At 42.6% G+C, this 22,024-nt stretch overlaps 1 protein-coding gene across 1 annotated transcript in view; it reads right to left on the reverse strand.

The window, feature by feature from the left end:
• RAD54B (RAD54 homolog B) overlaps positions 1 to 17,397 on the reverse strand; it is a 125,774-nt gene extending 108,377 nt beyond the window's left edge. The window contains exon 1 of the mRNA XM_012518128.4: positions 17,154 to 17,397. The gene's annotated coding sequence lies outside the window, so the exon portion shown is untranslated. The remainder of the gene's footprint in view (positions 1 to 17,153) is intronic.
• Between the last annotated feature and the right edge of the window lie 4,627 nt (positions 17,398 to 22,024).

Consider the following 22,024-nt stretch of genomic DNA (forward strand, 5'->3'; position numbering starts at 1 on the left):
CAATATTTGTTATATGTATGATTCTACAACCAATAAATGCAAAAAAAAAAAAACCTTTAGAAGAATGCTTAATGACATGGAAAAATGTTTTTATTTATCAAATGAAAAATGAATGACGAACATGCTTAGCATATTCTAATTTCACAAAGAAAAAAGACAAAAATACTATATGTGTATGCACTTACTTTTTTATTGTGGTAAAATACATATAACAGAATTTGCCATTTTAATCATTTTTAAGTGTATAATATGCAGCGTTAATGACATTTACAATCTTGTACAGCCATCACCACTATTTCCAAACTTGTTTTTATTACTCTAAATAGAAACTCTGTATCCATTTTTAAAATCTCCCTCAGCCCCTGGTAACCTCTAATCTACTTTCTGTCTCTAGGAATTTGCCTATTTTAAGTATTTCATATACAAGTGTAATCATACAAAATTTGTCCTTTTGTGTCTGGCTTACTTCATTTACCTAATGTTTTCAAGGTTCATTCATGCTTTAGGATGTATCAGACTTTTGGTTTTTTATGGCTAATTCAATGTATGTATATGCCACATTTTGTCTATTCAGTCATCTGTTGACAGATACTTGGGTTGTTTCCACCTTTTGGCTTTTGTGAATAATGCTGCTATGAACACTGGTGTACAGGTATCTATTTGAGTTCCTGTTTCCAATTCTTTTATAGGAACTGGAAGCAGGAATTCCTAGGACTAGAACTGCTGGGTCATATGGTAATTCTATATTTAAATCTGAGGAACTGCCAAATTGTTTTCCATAGGAGCTGCTCCATTTTATACTCCTACCAGCAATGTTATGACGGTTCCACTTTGTCCAAATCCTTGCCAACACTTACTTCCATTTTAAAAATTATTATTATAAAACATTATTATTTCACTTAGCATAATGTTTTTAAAATTCTTCACTGTTGCAGCATGTATCAGAATGCCATTCCTTTATGGCTAAATAACACTCTATTATACACATATCATATCTTGTTTATCCATTTAATGTTGAAAGACACTTGGCTTGTTTCCACATTTTAGCTATTGTGAAACATGAACATTGGCATATAAGTATGTTTGAATCCCTCTTTAAATTCTTTTGAGTATATATCTACAAGTGGGACTGCCAGGTCATATGATAGTTCTATGCTCTACTTGAGGAATACCAAATTGCTTTCCATAACAACTGAACCATTTTACATTTCCGCAGGCAATGTATAAAGGTTCCAACTTCCCTGCATCTTCTCCAACACTTGTTATTATTTTTTTTAGGAGGTAACGGGGATTGAACCTAGACCTTGTACACAGGAAGCAGGCACTCAATCACTGAACTACATCCACTCCCCAAGGATAATTGTTTTTTTTGTTTGTTTGTCCTTAGGATGTACTGGGGATCAAATCCAAGACTGGGTAAATGGGAAGCAAAGGCTCAACCACTTGAGCTATACCCACTCCCCAATAAGAGCTGTGTTTTTTTAGTTTGTTTGCTTTTAGGAAGTATCAAGGATCAAACCCAAGACCTTGTACATGGGAAGCAGGCACTCAACCACTAAATGTACATCTGCTCTCCTCTATTTTTTTAAATATCCATCCTAGTAAGCTGTGAGGTAGTATTTAATTGTGGTTTTGATTTGCACTTCCCTAATGATATGGAACATCTTTACATGGGCTTATTGGCCACTGGGATATCTCCTTTGGAAAAATGTCTATTCAAGTCCTCGGTTCATTTTTTCACATGGTTGTTTGTCCTTTTGTTGTTGAGTTATAGGAGTTCTTTATATATTCTGGACATTTAACGATAACCAGATACATAATTTTCAAACATTTTCTACCATTCTGTGGGTTGTCTTTATTCTCTTGATAATATCACTGATGCATAAGTGTTTCTAGTTTTAATTAATTCCAATTTTTCTATTTTTCTTTTGTTGCCTGTACTTTTGGAGTCATATTTAAGAAAGTACTGCCAGAAATTGTGAGAAAATGGGGATCTAAGGTATTTGATCAGGAGAAAAACTTGGAAAGTTATGTGTTAAGATACAGCTAGTAGAATTTTTGAAAAAGTTTTACACACAGATATTTGCATTAAATTTGGAGCCATAGTCAGAAGACTCAGATCATAATTGGCTTATTTTTCTATTTTCTTACCTCTTGTAATTTCTATTTTTGTAATTTTATTTGAAAATTAGATTTTTTTTAACAGGCAAAAATCTTGCTGTTGTAATCTGCAGTCTTTAAAATGATTATGTTCCTTTTAGGACTGATAAAAAGAAACACTCCAAAAACTGAAATGAAATCTTGGTGCAGCAAGATAGAAGTAATACAGTTAACTTTTTTTTAAAAAGTGCTATAGCTTATTTATGATGATAGACAAACATATGGTTGCATTCATGTAGATATTCATATTTTGTTTTCAAATGAAAAACTTGCTTCTTTTGCAACATTCATAAATGAAACAGAATTCTTTTTTTCTTTTGTTTGAATATGGTAGTTTCATTCCTATAAGTAATGTATCATGGGTATTGGTTTTGTGAAACAATTAATTTGTAACTAGAATGTGGTTCAGAATGCACAATGTTAGTTTTTTGGTTTTTTTCTTTAATCTTATTTCTTTTCTATTTATAAGTTCACACCTTTCACAGCATGTACCAGGAATTTCATAAATTTGTTTTCATTGGAACTACTCTTTCTTTTTACTATAGTAGGTCATTAAACAGACCATTTACTCTTGTAAATGAAAAATTCTCTTCCGATAGAACACTGACACTTATTTCAATTTGCAATCTTTTTGGGGATAGGAAGGGGAATTGGATATATTTACATTCCTCTGAATGGTACTGATGAATGGTTCAGAAGATAAACTCAATGAAGAGTAATATTTATTCATGGTGATCAATTAAATTAATTTAAGAATCCTAACTATATGTGTAACTCTCAATTTGACATGAGCTAACAGAGAAGCATCTGAGTCAATCTGTGAAATATGTTGGTTTATTTTCAGTGCTTTGAAGATACATTCAAAGAGAACTGGTTTTAGAGATATAAATTTAAGTTATCCTGCATCCTGTATATGTGTTTTATGCTTAAATAAAGATGAAAAGTTTTTTGGGAAAAAAAAAGCACTGCCAAATCTAAAGTCATGAAGACTTGCCCATATGTTTTCTTCTATGACTGTCATAGTTTTAGCTCTAAAACTTAAGTCTTTGATCCATTTAATTTTTGTGTATGGTGTGAGGTAGGGATCAAATTTCATTATTTTACATGTGGCTATCTGGTTTTCTTGGCACCATTTATTGAAGAAATTGTTCTTTCCCATTTGAAAGGTCATCACACCCCTGTGCACTGATCATAGATGTAAGGGTTTATTTCTGAGCTCTCAATTCTATTCCACTGGTCTACATGTCTAACCTTACTATCCTCATGCAAGCACCACACTGTTTTGTTTACTGTAGCTTTATAGAAAGTTTTGAAATTGGGTGTGTATAAGTCCTTTTAAAAAAGACTAAAAAGTAAAAGGAAATGAGGAAACGTTGAGGGATGATATCATGGTTGTATTCATCCTTACAGGGATGTGAATAAACTTGTCAAAACTCATTAAAGTGTACTCATTGAACCATACACTGCAAATTATACCTCTGTAAGCAGATTTTTAAAAATACTAAAAAAACATGCCAAAACATTAATATTATCTCAAGGTGTTAGAATTACCAATAATTATTATTTTGCTCTGAGTTCTTTTCTATACATTTAAAATTTTCTACAATGAAAACTTCACCTTTGTAATATGTAAAGTGCCATTATTGGTTTTTTTAATTAATATATTTCATCGAATATCTAATATGATATCAACTGTAATATGCATCATTATTTTATGTACCTAAGAAAGAAAAAAATTAAGACAAATGTGACATGCCATTATTAGACATTTCTAAATTTCAGAGATGTGAAATGATGACATACCTAAGTATTTGATATACAAAGGTCTTAATATGGTTTGAAGGATTCATAGAAGATAATTTCTGTTGTTTCTCATTCAAATGCAAAACAGATCTCTATCAGCACAATCTTAGAGTAGTTATTAAACTACTATCAGACCACTTTAGAAGCAGTATTTACCACCACCAGAAGTCACTACAGATTCTGGCCAAACAAGTCATGCCAAAATAACCTCACTAATCTCATCTCCTTTTTGTAACAGGTAAGCAAAACAGTACATGTCTCTAGAAATGTAATTAATATTAATTTGAAATTGACACAAGCTACTTGCAACAAGATGAATTATAAAGTAAGTACCCGTGGTAAAAAAGAATAAAACTTTCCCTATTCACAGATAACACGATTCTACACAAAGAAAATTCTGAAAAACCCAAAACAAAACTATTAGAGCTAATATATGAATTCAGTAAAGTGACAGGGTACAAGATCAACATGTAAAATCAGCTGTATTTCTGTAGTAAAGAAAAATCTGAAGAGGATATGAAGGGAAAATATCCATTTACAGGACCAACTAAAAAATCAACTATCTAGGAGTAAATCTGACAAAGAATGTAAAGGACTTACAAATGGAAAACTACGAAAACATTGCTAAAAAATGAAAAATTTAAAAAAGACCCAAATAGGGAAGCAGATGTGGCTCAGGACACTAAGCACCCGTCTACCATATGGTAGGTCATTGGTTCGGATCCAGGTGCCTCCTAAGGAAGACAGCAAGCTGACACAACGGGCAGGCACGACAAGCTGACACAACAAGACACAAGAAGACATAATTAGAGATGTCAAAGCAGGGAGCAGAGGTTCCCACTGCCACCTAAAGAAGACAGCAAGCTGGCATGAAAGGCAGGCACAGAGAGATAAAGCAATTAGAGATGCGGAAGAAAAACATGAAAGACACAACAAAGCAGGGAACGGAGGCGACTCAAGTGATTAGGTACTTCCTTCCCACATCAGAGGTCCCAGGTTCAGCTCCGAGTGCCTCCTAAAGAGACAAGGAAGGGAAGCAGATGTGGCTCAAGTGATTGGGCTCCCATCTACCATATGAGAAGTCCAGAGTTCAATTCACAGGGCCTCCTTGTGAAGGCAAGCTGGCCGACATTGCCTGCATGGCAAGCTGGCCCAAGGGGAGAGCTGGCACAGCAAGATGATGCAAAAGAGACACAGAACAGAAAATAAAAGATGCAACAGACCAGGGAGGTAAGATGGTACAAGAAATTGAGCACCTTTCTCCCACTCCAGAAGGTCCCAGGATCATTCCCTGGGGCAACCTAAAGAGAAGACAAGCAGACACAGAAGAACACACAGCAAATGGACACAGAACAAACAATGGGGGGGTGGGGGGAAAATAAATAAATATTTTTAAAAAAAGAAAGAAGACACAACAAGTGAAAAACAACAAAGGGGGTAGGGAAAAATAAATAAATTAAATAAATCTAAAAAAAAAAAGACCCAAATAAATGGAAAGTCATTCTGTGTTCATGGATAGCGAGACTAAATATCATTAAGATGGCAATTCAATCCAAAGCAATTTAATATTTAACACTATCCCAATCAAAATTCCTATAGCCTTCTTTAGAGAAATGAAAAAGTCAATCATCAAACTTATTTGGAAGGGTAAGGTGGCCCAAATAGACAAAATCATCTCGAAAAAGAAGAACAAAGTTGGAGAACTTACACTTCCAATTTCAAAATGTATCACAAAGCTAGAGTCAGTCTTTGAGTATTACCACAAGGACCAACATATAGACTAACGGAACTGAATTGAGAATGCAAAATAAATTAAACCCTTAAGTTTATAGTCAATGGATATTTGAGAAGGGTGCCAAGCTACTCAATGGGAAAAGAATAGTCTCTTCAACAAACAGTGCTGGGAAAACTGGGTATCCACATGCAAAAGAAAAAAAGTGGATCCCTACCTAACATCATACACAAAAAGAACTCAAAATGGATCAAAGACTTAAATATAAGAACAGGACTACAAAATTCCTAGAAGAAAACATGAAGAAATATCTTCAGACCCTTGTATTAGGCAATGGATTCATAGATGTTACCAAAAAAGCACAAGCTATGAAAGAAAAAAACAGATAAACTGGACCTAAATCAAAATTTAAAACTTTTTGACTTCCAGTCAACCAAGATGGGAATAACATAAGACCCTTTGGGGTGACATTCCAATACAAAATCTTCAGAACTACCAAAAACTGGCAGAGCCATCACCCTTAGAACTCCAGAAAAGAGTTAAAGGATTACAGTTAAAGGATTAACTGGGAGTGCCGAATCAAGAAAACACAGCTTTAAAGAATGTTGAGAAGTTTGTGGCACCTTTGCTAGACCCTCCTACTGCCTCCATTTCATGGTGTGGAGCCAGTCTGTGCAACCATTATGGGCTTCTGGCCCTGTTCAGGTGGGAGCAGAGTAACCCCCCTGTATATACCGGGGTGCCTCTATTTCCTTTCCATATATGGGGCAGCAGACTGAAATACTGAACCAGGAAATTAATCACTAGCTTATCCTTCCCAGAACTTGCCCTGCAGGCAGATGCTGCTTGCAGAGAGCAAAGGCAATAAAAGAAACAACTAAGGGAAGTCCTTGTGGCTCAACAGATAAGAGTGTCTGCCTACCATATGGAGGGTCCAGGGTTCTATACCCAGGGCCTCCTGACCCGTGTGGTGAGCTGGCCCACGTACAGTGTTGCCACGTAAGGAGTGTCGTGCCATGCAGGGGCGTCCCCCGCGTGGGGGAGCCCCACGCGCAAGGAGTACACCCCGTAAGGAGAGCCGCCCCACAAAAAAAAAAAAAAAACACAGCCCGCCCAGGAGTGGAACCACACACACACAGAGCTGATGCAACAACATAAAAAGTAACAGTTTCCCAGTCCTGCACGACAAGAATGCAAGAGGACACACAAGAGTACACAGCAAATAGACACAAAGAGCAGACCCCCGACGAGAGCGCGTTGGTGCGGGCAGTGAAGAGCAGCTGACAACGACGACGACAAGTGGCGCCCAACTTGGGGCATGAAGAACCCGTCTCTCTGTCTTCAGGTAAGGCCCAATAATGGGAAATCGTTCTTCCTCTGAAAATGCCCGTCAGGCTCGTGCTCTACACTCTCTTCTCGCTAGCCACAGAGTTAAAATCTCTGAAAAAGAATTAGCTCAATATTGGGATATAGTAGTCCGCTTCAACCCCTGGCTTTCTACCACTGCCATCTGGGAGCCCTCTACTTGGGCAAAGTTAATCAAACGTGTGCAAGCTGCTGAAACACATGAAGGCAAAGTTTTTCCCCTAGGCCTCATGCCAGCCTTTTTAGCTATACATTGCTCCCTCTCTGGCGCTCCTTCCGCTGAAGAACCCCCAACCCCCCTTTCCGAACTCGGTACTCCCTCTCCTAAGGACCCCTTAACGGGACCTCCCCTCCTTGATAGTCCTGTGCCCCCATACTCCTCTGCCGACCCTCTATACCCACCCCAGCCCCCGCCCAACAGTCTTCCGCCCCTCCCTCTCTAATTAACAACCAGGAGTCCCCCTCACCTCCTCACCTTCTGATCCCCTCTGCTCCTCTTCCCTCCGCTCCCCCTGCTTCCTCTCCACTGTCCTCTCTGCCAACCCCCTCTTCCCCTCCCGCTCCTGACTCTTCTACAACCACCCATATTCCACCCCCCCACCCCCACCGAGGCACCCCCAAAATGCCCCCACCCTCGCAAGCAGTCCACTTCCTCCTCATTTACCCCTTTCCTCCCAAACTCCCCTGACCACGAACCTCGTTGGCCCTACCTTCCCAGAACTCACCGCCCTCATCTGTTCCCCGATACCCTTCCCCCCTCTAGCACCTCTGATAATGAGGATGAGGACAAACCATCTACGTGGCCACCCCCACATGGACTGCCTGGGATCATAAGACCATTACCAATCTCCGCAAGGCAGTCCAGGAGGATGGTCTAAACAGTCCCTATGCTCAGATGCTGTTAGAAAATATAACTATGGCAAATAACTGCTCTTTCGATTACAAGAGCATCGCTAGAGCTATTTTAACACCTGGTGACTTTGTAACTTGGAGGGCTATTTACTCCAATGAAGCAGACCGCATAGGTGTCTCTAACCTGCTCAATAATCTTGAGCAGATTCCACCTGATGCACTTAAGGATGAAAACCAATGGGTCCTACCCGAGGTCCAAATGCGATGTACACCTATCTATTTTGAGCAGGTTCGCGTTATTGCAAAAACTGCCTTCCAGAAAGTTAACCCCCAGGGAAAGCCTGTCCAGCTTTCAAAGCTTCTGCAACGTCCCAATGAGCCTTTCTCTGACTTTTATAGTTGAGTGAAAGAAGCCATTGACCGAAAAGTTTCTCATGCTCTCACAGCTGATGCCCTTTTAAAAGAACTTCTCTGGGAGGGTGCCAACACTGAGTGTCGCCAGGTTATCACACCCCTACGTAATAAATCCCTCAATGATTGGGTTCTCGCTTGCCAAGACGTTGGCTCCCAGGGCTCCTCTGCCATTACAGCCATAGCCACTGCTGCTGCTTCCGCTGCCGCCACACCTGCCGCCTCTGCGGTCGTTGCCGCCGTTTGAGTTAAACTCCATCCTAGCTGCTTCCCTCACTCAGCAAATGCAACTTTCTCCCTCCTACCTCCCTTGCACTTATTTTAAGTGTCGCCAACCTGGCCATTTTGCTAGCGAATGCCCTTCCCTCCATACTCAACGCTCCCAAGGCCTCCCGTACACCACAGTTCCCCCTTCTACTCCCTGTTCCCGTTGTAAGAAGGGGCTTCACTGGAAGTGTGAATGCTGCTCCCTTACTGATTCTCAAGGCTGTCCCCTTCTGCCTTTAAACTCCAGGGGGAGCAGCTCTCAGCCCCACCAGTAAGAGAGCCCTCTCCCAAACCTCTCCAATCTCCCGCCCTCTTATGGATCGTTCCTCTATCACAGAACAAAGCGTTTATGGTCCTCAAGGTTGAGGGATATCCAATTACAGGGCAAATTGACACTGGTGCCGACGTCTCTGTCCTAAGCTCCAGAGATGTCCAAGATACTTGGCCACTTCAACCTGGCCCTTTTGTTCTGGGTGTTCTGGGCGTTAACGGGGAGACACCCTGCCCAGCGTGTTTCTAAACCTTTACATTGGGAAGACCTGGATGGGTTTAAAGGAACCTTCTCCCCACTCGTCCTCTCTAACATGGACCATTCTCTTTGGGGATGGGATGTTCTTACCCAACTGGGAGCTACTTTAATAACCCGAAGAAACTCCACTCCTCTTCCCCCTCTAGTAACACTCCTCGCCACTGATCACCCCCAACCCTAACAGCCACTGATCTGCCCCGTTTCTCCATTACCAAGCCCTCGCCCATTAAATTACAGTGGAAAAACGATAACCCCATTTGGACAGATCAGTGGCCACTTCCACAATTAAAATTACAACAACTAACCCTCCTGGTACAAGAACAGCTCGTGCTGGGGCACACTGAACCTTCCAGGAGCCCCCATAACTCCCCAGTCTTTGTTATACAAAAAAAGTCTGGCAAATGGCGACTCCTACATGATCTTCGTAATATCAATCAACATATGCTGCCTATCAGCTCTCCATAACAGGGTCTCCCTCATCCTACAGCCATTTGCCATGGATATCATATAGCAGTTATAGATATCAAAGACTGCTGCTTTTCTATCCTTCTTCATGAGGATGACTGCCCTTACTTTGCTTTTTCAATTCCTTCCACCAATAATTCCCTCCCCTCCCAACGCTTTCAATGGAAAGTCCTCCCACAGGGTATGAAAAACAGTCCAGCCATCTGTCAGCTCTCCGTCGCCACAGCCACCTGCCCTCTTGTACCCTTTTGCCAGGTCATCCATTACATGGATGACATTCTCCTTGCTCATGAAAACCCCAACTGCCTACGTGACTGTGTCTGCATTCCACTCGATAATCTTACCCAATTAGATCTTGCAGTATCACAAGAAAAAAATCCAATTTCATGCTCCCTACTCTTTCCTGGACTACAATATCTCTGACTCTGTTACCCCTGCACCCCCTAAATTGTAAATCCCCCCCCCCCGTCTCTTACCTTACACGACCTACAAAAACTCTGGTGAAATTAACTGGATAAGGCCGCATCTCTCCATTTCCTCTCATAAGCTTCTCCAACTATTCTCCCTCAAGGGTGACCCCGCACCTACTAGTCTCAGACATCTCACAGAAGAAGCCTCTGCCTGCGTCTCCCTCATTAATGACTACCTGGGACGACTGTCTCTGGCATGCTTTGACCCCTCTCAACCGGTCACAGCTATCTTACTCAACACTTCTGAAACCCCCACCGGGGTACTTTTCCAAAATTCTCCTCTTTATTGGATTCACCTTTCTTTTAGCCAATTAGGCAAAATCACCTTGCACTTGGATGCCCTCTGCATCCTGGGCAGGAAATTCCACAAGATCTCTGTTCACCTCTTTGGTGCAGAGCGGGACACCATCATTCTCCCCCTAACCACTGAAAAAATTACTTCCCTCACAGGGACTAACCTTAACATGCAAATCCTCCTCGCTGGATACACCGGCCAAATTGACAACCATCTCCCCCAACACAGATTTCACACAGCGCTACAAGCTCTCCCCATTGTTTTTGGCACCCATGCCTTTCCTACAAAAACCCCTATCCCATTCACCACTATAGTTTTCACTGATACTAACAAACACAATAGCTCAGTCGTCATCAAAACACCAGGGAACCCCAACTCCATAATAGTTGAACAGCACTTGGGGTCAGTTCAATTGGGCAAATTATTCACCATCTATTTGGCCTTCCTGCACCTCCAAGACATCCCCTTAAATATATTCTCTGATAGCTCCTATGCCACCAACACCACCTGTGCTCTCCCGTATGCAGTCTTGAAAACTAAACACACACCACAAGATACACTCCTAACTCAATTACAATTCCTTCTCGAAAATCGCCAACACCCCTGGCACATACAACACATTAGATTGCATACTCATTTACCCGGTCCTCTCTCTGCTGGAAATGACTTAGCTGATTCCATCCTTGCCCTCCACCTCTCATTGTCCCCCTTGAACAAGCCAAGCAATTACATGCCAAATTTCATATGTCTGCTCACTCCCTAAAACATCTTCTCCCCTCTCTCACCGCATGGCAATGTAAACACCTTGTCCGTGCTTGCAAACAGTGCGGTCCCCTCCCTGCCCCGGGACCTCTCCAACCTCAGGGCGTAAATCCTCGGGGCTTGCGCCCCAACGCCATCTGGCAAATGGATGTCACTCACGTTCCTACCTTTGGAAAAACTAAATTCCTCCATGTCATAGTAGATAACTTTTCCAAATACATCTTCACCACAGCTCTCGCAGGCGAAAAATCAAAACATGTCATTATTGCCTGTCTTCAAGCTTTTAATCAAATGGGCATACCATAGGCCATAAAAACTGATAATGGACCTCGCTATGCTTCAAGAACTTTCTGCACCTCATGGCACATCAAGTACAAAACAGGTATCCCCTACAATCCCCAAGGCCAAGCTATCATAGAGTGCACTCACTTCTCCCTCAAACAACAAATTAAAAACTGAAAGGAGAGTACCCTAAAGACACCCCCAGAGATGTTCTAAGTAGAGCTCTGATCACCCTGAACTTCCTCACATTCGACAATGAACATTGTTCCCCAGCCATACGACACTGGGGAGGGCTTAGAAACAGCCTGACCCCACTACCCCTTTCCCAGTGGAAAGACCCACTCACTAACAAGCGGCAAGGTCCACACCCCCTACTAATTCAGGGCCGAGGGTTTGCCTGTGTTTTTCCTGAAGGTTCAGAGAACCCTGTCTGGATCCCCAGCCAGTGTCTGACCTTTTGTCGCAACTGATCGCACCGCCTCATCACCTACAACTTGAAGAACCTTGTTCTCCTCTTCTTCTTCCATTGCATCAGTAGCGATACCTATGTCTGGAAGTTCCAAGTAAGAGAAACTACCTCCACCGAAAATCAGGTAAAAAGTCAAAACATTGGTAGTGCTTCCTGCCCATTTTCAGGGTGTTCTCACCGTATCATCATCCCAATAACCCCTGCTTCTGTACAGCTTAAATTTAGCAATTGGCGATATGCCTGCTTCCCTCATCAACAAACAGAACCTTACTGTATCCACTACAACTACAATACTACCTAGGGAGGCTGTCCCTATTGGTCTTGTAACATCACCTCTCGCTCTCACTGCCCTGCATCTACACTCCCTCCTTCTGAACCATTTTGTATCTTTTATTTTAATTTTACTCCTAGTAATGGGTCCATCTATATATACGTAAAAGATCCTTGGGACTCCAAATGGGTCACTGGAGTAAAGGGAGCACTATACCGCAATGATTGGGCCTCCCATCCTACCGGCTACCTCGAGATCTATAGACAATATGTCCTCTATAATACCTCTCAACTCCTCCCAGAAACTCGAGATAAAATTCAGCAAGGAGAAAAAACCCTTGAAGAAACCCTCAACCAATATCGCCCAAAACCTCTCTATGATGCCTCCTTCACTTGGATTCTAATCCTTAATCATACTCTCTCCTTCCTCAATAAGTCCGGCATTCTCCGTAGCCCCTCCCACTGCTTCCTTTGTGCTGCCCTCAATCGCCCATTGCTAGCCATGATACCCCTACCTTCCAATAATAATAAGCTCACACACACCCTCCCCTGTGAAAGCCCGATACCTGACATTCCCCTGTGGAATATAAATTCCAGGAACATCTCCTGTTTTCTTACCAGCAAAAATGATCTCTCCATCCAATGCACAAATAATATAAGTCTTCCTCAGGGAACCAAGCACCCCCAGGATATCACTTTTGGTGCAATCACACCTTAACTACCTGCCCTAATTCTAATCTCACAGGCCCATGCATCCTAGTTGCCATCATTCCTCAACTAACCCTTTATAAAGAGGGCGAATTAGAAATCCTGCTCTCCCCAAATAAACAAAAGAGAGCTGCCTTCCTCCCCATTTTAGTGGGAGTGAGCCTCACAGCCTCAGTTGCGGCAGCTGCCACTGCTGGTGGTGCTTTAGGTCACAACATAATCACCTCCCCAAATTTTGAACACCAACGGTAATTAGCGGTAGAAACCATCGCAGACCCTCTCAACTCCCTGCAGCGGCAATTAACCTCTCTTACCCAAGTTACCCTGCAAAATCGAAGAGCTTTAGATTTACTTACAGCTGAAAAAGGAGGAACCTGCCTTTTCCTCCGAGAGGAGTGCTGTTATTATGTCAATGAATCAGGAACTACAGAGCAAAATATTGAAAAATTACACAAGTTGCAAGAAGAGATAACCAAACGCCAACAGAGCCAGAGTTCAGTCCTAAGCTCCCCGCTTATGGCATGGATTGCCCCCATACTCAGCCCCCTCATATTAATCATTTTCTTCTTATAGCAAGTTCTTCCAGAAGAAACTACAAGATATCTCCAAACTAACCTTTTTTCAATTACAGCTGGCCCCTTATCAATGGCTCCAGCAAACAGATTCCCAATATGACACCCCCTTATAAACACCCCATGCCCAGAACTGGCCCTGCCTAAGGTGAACACACAGTCAATTGAAGACGCATACGTCCACCGCTCAAAGCTTGGTGGCCCCCAACTAAGGTCTGAAGGTCAGTGAGCTTGGCCGGTAGCTAATGACGGGTAAGATCCTCAGAGGAGGACAACCTAAGACAGGCACGGTCACCTTGACATAAGTCTCCTCGAGTTGCCTAAAAACAAAAGGGAGGAATTGTGGGAATTCCCCCATTGCAAAGTCCCTAATGGAAGATGGCGTCTAGAGCTATCAAAATGGCGCCTGGGGCAACCAAACGGGGGGAAAGAACAAAAGAGCTTGAAAGTCCCAACCAAACGGCATGAAAGTAACAAAGGAGTGCCTGGGGCAATGACTCAGCATATACTGGAAACCAGCTCGTTTCCAGGAAAAGGCAACTGAAACCTAGTGAGCACAGACCCAATAAGGGCATGGCAACCAGCACTAGAGCTCTGATGTGTATCTCACTTCACTCAATATCATCCAGTCACCCTTTTACATGATCCTTCAATAAAGAGTATAAAATAGCCTCCCCCTTTACAATAAACGGACTTGCTTCCTCCCATTTAACAGTCTCCAGAGTCTCATTTGCTGTGTGCTGTTGTGTGTGCTGTGTGGCTGAATGTGCTAAGTGCTAAATACCTCTGTCGCCTTACCCTTGCCTAAGAGCCTTCTTCCCCTGAGGTTGGAAGGCCTAGAGGAGCATTCCCCCCCTTCCCCCGGGGCAGGCTGCACTTTCGCGCTGGGTGGCTTACTGGGCGTGCTCCTTGTGCCTGGGGCTCCTCTATGCGGGGGACACCCCTGCGTGGCAGGGCACTCCTGGTGCGCATCAGCACTGTGCATGGGCCAGCTCCACATGGGTCAAGGAGGCCCGCAGTTTGAACTGCAGACCTCCCATGTAGCAGACGGACGCCCTAACCACTGGGCCACGTCCAGTGCCTGGTCTTTGGTTCTTTATACCATTTTGATCCACTATCTAGTGTCCTCCCTTTCAGGGAGTTCCTGAAGAACTCCCATTAGCATTTGTTGTAGGGCAGCTGTAGTTGTAACAAGCTCTGTCACCTTTTGTTTATCTGGGATTTTCTTATTCTTCCCCTCATTTTTGAGAGGTAGATTCACTGGATATAAAATTACTGGTTGGCAATTGTTTTCTTTCCACACTTTATTTCATCTCATGCCTCCATGGTTTCTGATGACAAACTGGCATTTACTCTTATTGGGATTCCCTTGTACATAACTTATTGCTTTTCTTTTGCAGCATGTAGAACTCTGTCCTTCCCTTTGGAATTCAACAGTTTGATTACTTTGTATCTGGGTGTGGTTCTCTCTCTCTCTCTCTCTCTCTCTCTCTCTCTCTCTCTCTCTCTCTCTCTCTCTCTCTGAGTTGAACCAATGTGCAGTTCATTTGGCTTCTTAAATGTGCATACTTTTATATCTTTTGTTAAATTTGGAACATTTTATGTCGTTATGTCTTTGAATATTCCTTCTATCCCTTCTCTCTTTCTTCTACTTCTGGGACTCCGATAATGCATATGTTGGTGCTTGATGGCATTCCACAGGTCTCTTAGGATCTGTTTACTTTTTTCATTCTTTTTTCTTTCTGCTCCTCAACTTGAATCATTTCATTTTCTTATCTTTGCATTACTGATTTTTTCTTGTCCCGGCTCCAGTCTTCTGTTGAAACCCTCTAGGGAATTTTTCATTTCAGTTATTGTGGTCTTCAACTCCAGTATTTCTGATGATTTCTTTTAAAAATATTTATCCTTTAATGAGAGTCTAATATTGTTCATTCATTGTTTTCCTGATATCCTTTAGTTCTTTCTCTGTGTTTTCCTTTAACTCCTTGGGCATTGAGGATTATTATTTTTTTAAAGTCTTTGTCCAGTATGTTCAAAGTCTAGTTGTTTTCATTGATGGTTTTTAGATTGTTATTTTGTTTCTTTGGATGGGTCAACAGTCTCTGTTTCTTTGCTTGTTTCATAATTTTTTTTTTTGCACACTGTACATTTAATATTTTAAAGTATTAACATTGGAATTTAGTCCTTGAGCTGTCCTTTCCTTAAATTTATATTCAGGTAGTGATATAATAGAGATTTCCTGGAGTACCAGAAGCTAACAGCAACAACAAAAAACAAATAAACACAAAAACTTCAGCGTTTAGTTTTCCTATCATCCAGAGGAGAAAAGTTCAGGTCTTCTCCATTTTTCTGTGATTATGCCTTGTCTTGACATTGTGCTTGCTTGTGGACTTAGGAATTCCCTCATTTACAGGAATTAGGATGGTTCCTCTACTCCATATGAAACAGACTTTCTTCCCATCTCCGGTGCTTTGTTATATAACTTAAAGCAGATAATCCTTTTTCCTAGACCACTTCGACTTAATTGTTCCTTTTTTTTTTTTAATTTATTTCTCCCCTTCCTGTTGTCTGCTCTTTGTGTCCATTTGCTGTGTACTCTTCTGTGTCCTCTTGCATTCTTGTCATGCAGGACTGGGAAACTGTTACTTTTTATGTTGCTGCATCAGCTCTGTGTGTGTGTGGTTCCACTCCTGGGCTGTGTTTTTCTTTTGCACAGCGGCTCTCCTTACGGGGTGTACTCCTTGCGCGTGGGGCTCCCCCACGCGGGGGACGCCCCTGCATGGCACGACACTCCTTACGTGGCAACACTGTACGTGGGCCAGCTCACCACACGGGTCAGGAGGCCCTGGGTATAGAACCCTGGACCCTCCATATGGTAGGCAGACACTCTTATCTGTTGAGCCACAAGGACTTCCCTTAGTTGTTTCTTTTATTGCCTTTGCTCTCTGCAAGCAGCATCTGCCTGCAGGGCAAGTTCTGGGAAGGATAAGCTAGTGATTAATTTCCTGGTTCAGTATTTCAGTCTGCTGCCCCATATATGGAAAGGAAATAGAGGCACCCCGGTATATACAGGGGGGTTACTCTGCTCCCACCTGAACAGGGCCAGAAGCCCATAATGGTTGCACAGACTGGCTCCACACCATGAAATGGAGGCAGTAGGAGGGTCTAGCAAAGGTGCCACAAACTTCTCAACATTCTTTAAAGCTGTGTTTTCTTAATTCGGCACTCCCAGTTAATCCTTTAATTGTAATCCTTTAACTCTTTTCTGTGCAGAGGTAAAAGCCCTACAGAAAGCGCTAGCTCTTAAACACCGCTTTCATGATTTATTACCATCCAGAGCCCTCACAGAGCCTTCACTGCCAGGCCTGGGGAACTAGCTTCACAGTGCGGGAGGGCACAGATTTATTCCTGGAAGGAACAAACCCAAACGCCTGTCTCCTGCCCGCACGCACACCTGAGCAAGCAAGCACCACTATGGGATCTCCTCCCTCAGCGGCCTCCCCACCACAGACGCACACCTCCACCGCCCTTCCTCAGAAGCCACCCCAGCGGCTGGCAGCGAACACAGCCTCACACTTCGCATCGCGCCTCCAGAACCCGCAGGAGAAACTGCCGAGTCCGCGTCTTGCCTTCGGCCTTCTTTCCTGCCTTGCAAGCCTGAATGGCACCTCCCCACGCTTTGCACCCCAAGAAGTTCTCAGGCTGCCGAAGGCTAGTAAACCCTCCCCTCCAGGGACTCACCAGGAAAATCTACAAAAGGCCGGCGTTCAGCGAACTCCTCCCGCGTATACGCAGCGCTCCCCTCACCGCCAGAAGCGCTCAAGGATCCCGCGTCCGCGCAGCCAATCGTGGGCGAGACTGCCGCGCTTGCGCACTGCCTCTCTGCAGCTGCACCCGGTCAGGCCGGAAGCTTGGACCGCCTTACGGCATCACTGCGCAGATCGCTTTGCGTTTCTGTATACAAGCTAGTTCCGTGATTCGAGTCAAAAATTTTTTATTTGATACCTGCTATAGGTTAGGCATTGACGTAAGTACTGGCGCTACAGAGCTCACAACCTACGTGAATATGATTTGGCGTGAAAAGTGCATTAATGAAATGTGTGTATCGTAGAGAGATAATGTAGTTATTCATTAAACAAACAAAAAACCACATTGATTTAGTGCCATCTGCAACATATTTTCCAAACCCAGTGTTAGATTCTAGCGATAGAAAGATGAATAAGTAATTATTGGAATCTCAAAAATGGAGCACCTCTTCCCTATTAATGCATTAAAGGAGTTTAAGAAGGGAAGTGTCGTCATTCAATGAGTGTTTACTGAGCACCCTCCAAGAGCGCAAGGGAAAGGTACACTCTGCCAGCCCTGAGAAATGTGACCTTAGAAAGGCAATACTGAAAAGACAGTTAGGTTATGCATTACATTTCACCCAACAGTTGGACAAAAATGAAAAATGGAAAATACCAACGGCTAGTGAAGATGTGAAACAATGGGTACTCTTAACCAGCAGATAGGAGCTTAGTCATTCAAAAGAGCAATTTGACAGCGTCTAGTAAAAGGAAAAATATGTTTAACCAGCTTTTTGCCCAGGGGTAAGGGATATAAGTTGGAATCTGCTACCTGCCAATGTTGGGTATCTAACCACACCACCCCTTTGTGCTGGGACACGGAAGTAAGAGTCACCAGAAAACAAATCAGCCCTTACAATTCAGCATACTACCTTAGTGTCACTTAGGAAAACCAGAAAATCTAAAATTTTAGAGTTGCCTTAAGGTGGCCTGGGACTTTCCTCTTGGAGATTTGCTCTGGGCCTGCTCCCTCACTTTATCTAAATAATTACAGAGGCTTTATCTGACCGCCCATTCTCCTGTCTCATGTTCTCTTCCCCTTTCCCTGCTTTATCATTCTTTACACTTTCGGCTCCCAAACAAACACTTACGTGTCTGTCTTTCTAATCCTCTCAGAAACTAAGCTCCATGAGTTCAGAACCTTGGTTTTGTTCCCTGCTGTGCCCATGTGCCCCCAAGATTACCAGTTCCATAGCAAGCATGCAACAAGTATTTGTTGAATAGTGGTGTGAAAATCAACTAGGCTCCTTTCTCCCTAGTAGAGGAAGATTAGCACCCAGGTTTTCACACACCAGGACCAACAAGCACCAGAATCCTCTGGAGGGCTTGTTTAAACACAGATTATTGGGCTCCCTGCAGTTTACGAATTCATTGGGTCTAGACGTGACCAATAATTTCCATTTCTAGTAAGCCCCTGGGAAGACTGCTGGGGATGCTGCAGCTTCTGGTCCTGAGACCACACTTTGAAACTTTCATACTAGGTACTCCTTTAGGCCCATGGTGGTCAGGGGTGACTCCCACAGACTGGCAACTGGGTTGGGAAGGCTGCAGCCGCTTTGCGCCTCCTAGGAGTATAACTGGGCCTTTGTCCACTGGAAGCTGGGGCCGCATCCCATCAGGGAGGAAGAGAGAGGAAGAGATCCAGCTGGCTGCCCCAGACCAAAGCCAGCTGCAACCTGGAGTGTGGAGGGGCCCTTCCTGGGTCAGGAGTGATGTGGGTACATATATAGTAAATACTACTATATAGCAGTAGGCCCTTTTAGTCTAGAAATTGGTTGTTTTTGGGTTTTTTTGGCTTTTTTTTTTTTTGGTTGTTATTTTTCCCCTAGTGTTCATTAGCTCACTTTACTGGTTTGCATAGGCCCTTAAACAGTAACTCCCACCGACATGCCAGGGGTGGGGGTGGCAGAAATCCTGTGTATATATCATATAAGACAAAATATTTACAACTTGATCATACAAAATTACTGGCAAAGTGCCAATGATGGTATAAGAGGGGGAAATGCTAGCACCAGATAACAATGTCTAGCATTTATGTTACTCTAAACCAGACATATTCCATACATTTACTCAATTCTTACAACAGTATATGAGATGTTTTATTCTCTTTTCCATTTTATAGCTGAAGAAATAGTGACATAGAGGTTAAGTCACTTGCCTATAGGCACAGAGCTCATACAGGTGGAGCAGAGAGTCAAACCCAGTCTGATTTCAAAGGTAGAGCCTGCAACTACAAAGAAGCTGAAGCTGAAAGGAACAGGAGAATAAAACATCGTGGCTATTGACAGCCAAGAAGCAACCTTTAGGAAAGATAACATAGCAAGAAATTTAGCCCTAGTTTAGCAATAAGAGTAAGTCTGAACACTCTAGTGCTTACACACCATGTGCAAAGTTTCTGCTTTTTTTTTTTTAGGAGTATCTGCTTTTATTATAAACCACCTTGTGATTTTTGGAAGTAAAGGGAGCATGAATCATAAAGCATTAAATCTCTTTTAAATTCCTTTCTATTTGGAAGTTTTCATTTTCCTGAATCTTCATTCTTACTCTCAAATTAATTTTGGTTTCACTTATGTTTTATAATACCTAGATCATCTGGTGTTGTAAAATTTTTTCATTTGAAAATTATATATTGGGAAGCAGACTTGGCCCAATGGATAGGGCATCTGCCTACCACATGGGAGGGCCGCAGTTCAAGCCGCGGGCCTCCTCGACCCGTGTGGAGCTGGCCCATGTGCAATGCTGATGCGCACAAGGAGTGCCCTGCCACATAGGGATGTCCCACCAGTAGGGGAGCCCCACGTGCAAGGAGTGCGCCTGAAAGGAGAGCCACCCAGCGTGAAAGAAAGTGCAGCCTGCCCAAGAATGGTGCCACACACACGAGAGCTAACATAAGATGACGCAACAAAAAGAAACAGATTCCTGGTGCCACTAATAAGGATAGAAGCGGTCACAGAAGAACACGCAGTGAATGGACACAGAGTGCAGACAACTGGGGGGTGGGGAGAGAAGGGGAGAGAAATTTTAAAAATCTTTAAAAAAAAGAAAATTATATATTATACCTTGTATACAGTCATGCAATGTTTTTAAAAATTGAACATCAATTTTGATTCATTAATGTTTATGTTTTAATTGGTTAGTCTTTATTTTATATCAACCCTTATTTTAAATCAGCTTAAAAGCATCCATTTGGGTGGAATTGACTTAAAGAATAGAGAAAGTTGAAACTCCAGTACTGGTAAGGGGAGAAAGCTGATATGAAACAAAACAAGCCTGGAAGGCTTCCTGCCTTGAAGGCTCTGGAATGAGAGGCACCATACCTCTTAAAGCAGAGTGGGAGGGTGGGGAACAGTTAGACCCAAAGATCTCCTTCCCAAGGCCACATGGTCAGGCAGATGCCCTTCCATCCAAGCAGAAAAACGAAAATTCACTCTTTAAAGTTTGAGCCAAAGGTCTAAACTGAGGAACACAAAACACAGCTGACAGCGGAAGTGATATGTCATTACTAAAAATGGGGATTATTTGAAATTTGGCATAAAACAATGAAACTTACTATCCTCTTCACCTGTTGAGTTCAGCAAACGCAAGCAGCCAGACTTATTCCCGTTTATGAGGGGAACTAGAGCAGCCTTTCTCAAAATTTTCTTAATTAGTGTGTACCCTGAAGAGCTCTTACTTTAAATATTAACATTAGAAATTAAAACTGAGGAATTTTAAAATTCTTATTATTCATTTAATAATAAACCCATTGCATATTAACATCAATAATATATTGTATGAAATATAACTGCAGTTTCCAAAACAAGATATTTTGTGAGAAGACAGTGTGGTTTTACATTTTCACAAACCCCTGGCTTAAAAGAAAACAGCTGGATCCTCATAGTTGCTTCTGCATTCAGTCTATTGTAATGTTTTTATCTGTTGTTTTTTTAGGAGGTACCAGAGATTGAACTCAGGACCTCCTACATAGGAAACAGGCCCTCAACCACTTGAGCTACATCCTCTCCCTTCCAGTGATACTCTTTTTACTAAGGTATAGGAAGACAGTCCAGCCACACAAGTATGTAGCTGGAAAAGGTGAACATGTTAATAACCTCTGCAGATAAGTGTAGATATAGATATACTTTGATACTACACTCAAACTCAAAAAAATGGTAGTTTCTTAAAGGTTAATTGCAATATAGAATCTGTAATTCTATTAATGAAACTTATTTTTTAAAGAACTTATTTAGAAGTTTATTAGATTTTTTTTTAAACATTTATTTCTGGCCCCCCTTCTTGATTCCCCCATGGTCTGCTCTCTGTGTCCATCTGCTGTGTGCTCTTGTGTCTGCTTGTATTCTCACTAGGCGGCTCTGGGAAGTGATCCTGGGAGTGGGAGAGAGGCGATTACTCTCTTGCGCCACCTCAACTCCCTAATCTGCTATGTCTTCTTATTTTCTCTCCTCTGTGTCTCATTGCGTCATCTTACTGCACCAGCTCTCAGTGTCAGCTGGCACTCCTGCACAGGGTGGCTTCCCCACCTGGGTGGCATTCCCATGCAGGGGGGCACTCCTGTGTGGGGCGGCATTCCAGTGTGGGCTAGCACTCCACGTGGGCCAGCTTCCCCTCACCTGGAGGCCCTGGGCATTAAACCCTGGACCTCGTATATGGTAGACAGGAGCCCAGTTGGTTGAGCCACATCTGTTTCTCTATTAATGAACTTTTTGTACTTGGTTACATTAAAAGCCATCTTTTTTTTTTTTATGTTGCCCTTGGAATGTATGTTTT

This window comes from Dasypus novemcinctus, chromosome 14 (genome assembly GCF_030445035.2).
Source record: "Dasypus novemcinctus isolate mDasNov1 chromosome 14, mDasNov1.1.hap2, whole genome shotgun sequence".
NCBI lineage: Eukaryota > Metazoa > Chordata > Mammalia > Cingulata > Dasypodidae > Dasypus > Dasypus novemcinctus.